A 3,490-nucleotide genomic window follows, 5' to 3' on the forward strand; every position below is an offset into this window, starting at 1 on the left:
AGCCCTCATTTCTGCAGGGTTTTGCAAATTCTTGGTGTTAAATTACTGCAAGTTTCCAGGAAGCTCTTCCATCTCAAGAAAATCTTGAGAGCACAGCACCCTGCAGCAGCTGGCAGCTCTCTTAAAGGATCAACATGTCCTTGTAGGTCCATGACTTATGAGGAAGAACATTCCTCACTGCACAATCCTAGGTGATCCCATAAAGCTGCTGAAACCATGCAGGGTTTCACACAAAACCAAACCACACTGCATTTTCATACAAAAGGTGGTCTGAGACACTTAGTGACATCTTTTGGGTTGCTCTGTAGATTAGGCTTTAAAAGAAGCATGCAGATCTTCAATAAAAGCACCGCAGAAGTATGAAGAATTATAAAGTTAATCAAACCAGAATAATGCCTAGAAGTGGCTTAATGCTTTGAAAACTAAGACTACAAAAAGAACATTATTATACAGACTCCATTTATGCCTACTCCTGTTGACATGATCTTTGCAAGCTGATGTAAAACACTGCAGTCTATCTACAGAGCTGAGATTTACTACTATCGGATGATCACAGTCCAAAGTCACCCTAATAGTAGTCACACGAGGATGCTTCGGATGTTTTTCTGCTCTCAGGTTCCACACTTCACAGCTACCTTTGCCCCACACAAGCAGGATGGCAGTTGCTGAGAATTGAACCTCTCAGCTACACACAGCAAGAGGAAGCAACTAGGACCTAACATGGCTCAAAGGTTGGCATTACTCCCTGTCTCACAAGGAAAAAGGTGAGCAAGAGGAAGGATGAAGAAAGCCCCATCCCAAAAGCGAGTTCAGAGATAGGATCCCAGACTACAGGTCACCTTGCAGCTTCATTTTGAATCAGGTAGCCAAAGTCCCATTCATGGAGGACCATGCAAGTACAAGCAACATCACACTGAAGATACAGAGCATTTCATCTTTGGGTGCTCAACATGCAATTTTTTTTCTTGTTGCAATAGTTGTTCATCTTACAAAATGCCCATAGCCTGCCAGGCTACTGTCCCTTTCACTGCCAGAATGGGGTTACGGGTATTTTCAGACTGGTCTCTTCTCTGCTACCCAGATCTCTAAGGCTCAAACTGGGCATGCCACTTTCTCCAGCCAACCCAGAAAGCATAAAGTCACACAGTTTCTGGCAGCATGCTGTCCCTTGTATGAAATCTACTACTGGTAGTAGTCCCACTAATACAAGAGTGTCTGAGGAAGCAGCTTGTGCCCAAAGCATACAACTATACAGCTCCCTAGACTCAAATCTGTAGTAAATTACTATAAATTACAGGGTTTAGACACTCAGATCAGTCCTAACATAACTAGGAGGGACCCTGAAGCTGTACAGCTACAGACATCACCAACTCTACCAAAGGCAACATGGAAAAAGATACCCTTATTCTCAAAACACAGCATCATGGACTATGCATGGTCTTCAGACTACATTTTAGGAGATTCTCTAGATGCTTCACATTTCCCCAGCCCTATGGCTGTGATACAGCTTAAATACTGCTGACAGTTATAAATCCACACACCTCTCTGTAGCCCTGCTACATTTCCCCACGAATTACAACATGCTGTTAACCTTGAAAAATGCAGCAAGTTATTTTAAAATGCAGTTACTCCGCACACCTGGGAATGCAGAGATGAGATCCGGAGAGAGGGGGGGAAAAACACACAAACCATTTCCTGAACATCGAAGGAACGTGGAGCCTCAGGTAGTAAAATCCAGTGAGAGGTTTGATGACTTATTTCTGAAGTTAGCTCTAGAGCTGAAACTCTAGAAGTTCTCTTTTGCAGACACATTTCTAATTTGAAGAAGACACTTTCCAAAATTTAAGCCAACAGGTTATGAAATAAACCCTATTTGAACATCTCAAGATGCTGCTGTACCCTTCATTGAAAAACCTGGTACCAATTCTCAGCCTCTGAGAACAGGCTGGTTTCCAAAACAGTGAATTTGAAGTGTTCTGTATATAAGTAACCTGATACCCAAAACGAGTATTGAAGGAACAAGTGGCTTTTACAATATGATACAAAATGCCAAGCATTAGTAATGCCAGATACTAACACAAACTCCTGACAGTCCTATTGAGAGCTCTGATAAGACAGTTTTAGCAGTTGGAAACTCATTTCCCTCAGTCACTAATTGCATACATCAGGCCAGCATGGAGCGCATGGCTTTGTTCTCTTTAATTAAGATAAGTATAGGCCTCTCATGTTGTGCAGTTACTTTCAGGGGAGTACTATGGAAATTTAAAATGTGTCTATTAGCCACCGTATTTGGACACAGAGAAGGCAAGCAACTGATAACTGCTTTTTCCACATAATTTTGCTATATTCTTTAAGAACCTTAAAAAAACATCTTAACCAACTATACACACCTAGATACACAGGCAGGGACACCCTGTGGTCAAGAAATGAGTGTTCGCTCTCACAGAGTTTTATGAGAATCCCAAGGATTAACTGATAATTTTGTGCTTTATGCCTCTTTCATAGAACCACAGACTGGTCTGGGTTGGAAGGGACCTTAAAGCTCATCCAGTTCCAATCCCCTGCCATGGGCAGGGACACCTTCCACTAGACCAGGTTGCTCCAAGCCCCTGTGCCAACCTGGCCTTGAACACTGCCAGGGACGGGGCAGCCACAGCTTCTCTGGGCACCCTGTGCCAGCACCTCAGCACCCTCACAGGGAAGAACTTCTGCCTAATACCTAATCTAAATCTGTCTTCTTTCAGTTTAAAGCCATCCCCCCTTGTCCTATTTTCTTGTTCTCCTCTCTCCCTCCTGTCCATAAGCAGCATTACCACCATTACACTAACAGTTTTAGTCTGGACCTGAAATGTTGACCTAAAAATAAAAACCCTGTTTACATATTCTGTATTTAATGTTGAGTTACCTGTACAAGCACACAAAAGAGCCATAGTAGAGCAAGGAATCATGCAAACTTCACTTAGTTTAGTTTACAGACAGATGCTCAACCACAGGCATGTCACAAGGGAAATGCAGTAATGTAGGGAGTGTCCATGGAGTAGGCAGGTCAGCCTCAATGGACTACAATGCAGTATGGGATGGCTGCTGGAGAACCAAACCAGCCCACAGCAAGGATATGCTCTCACAGATGTAAGCAAGTGTTCACTCAAAACTGAAACAAGCTCAGTTTCAGACAGCAGTCTGTATGAATACACCCCAAGAAACACACACCACATGTGACTCAGCATCTAATGACTACACTTATTAGGCATGTGTAAGCAGCAAACCTAGTCATAAATCCCTTAATCACAGGTCTAGAGAGTTGTCAAAACCTGCACTGATCAAGAAAATGCTGAGCATTTGGGGTTTTTAACACGGAACATCAGCTGCTGCAGAAGGCAAAAGCACTCGGAAAAGCTACATCAATGACTGAAGGCACCAAACTGACCTCTCAGACCTGCATCCTAAAAAAATAAGCTCAAAATTTACTTTAGAATTTTCTTATTTTTAC

The sequence above is a fragment of the Nestor notabilis genome, unplaced genomic scaffold (genome assembly GCF_000696875.1).
Source record: "Nestor notabilis isolate BGI_N333 unplaced genomic scaffold, ASM69687v1 scaffold799, whole genome shotgun sequence".
Classification (NCBI taxonomy): Eukaryota; Metazoa; Chordata; class Aves; order Psittaciformes; family Psittacidae; genus Nestor; species Nestor notabilis.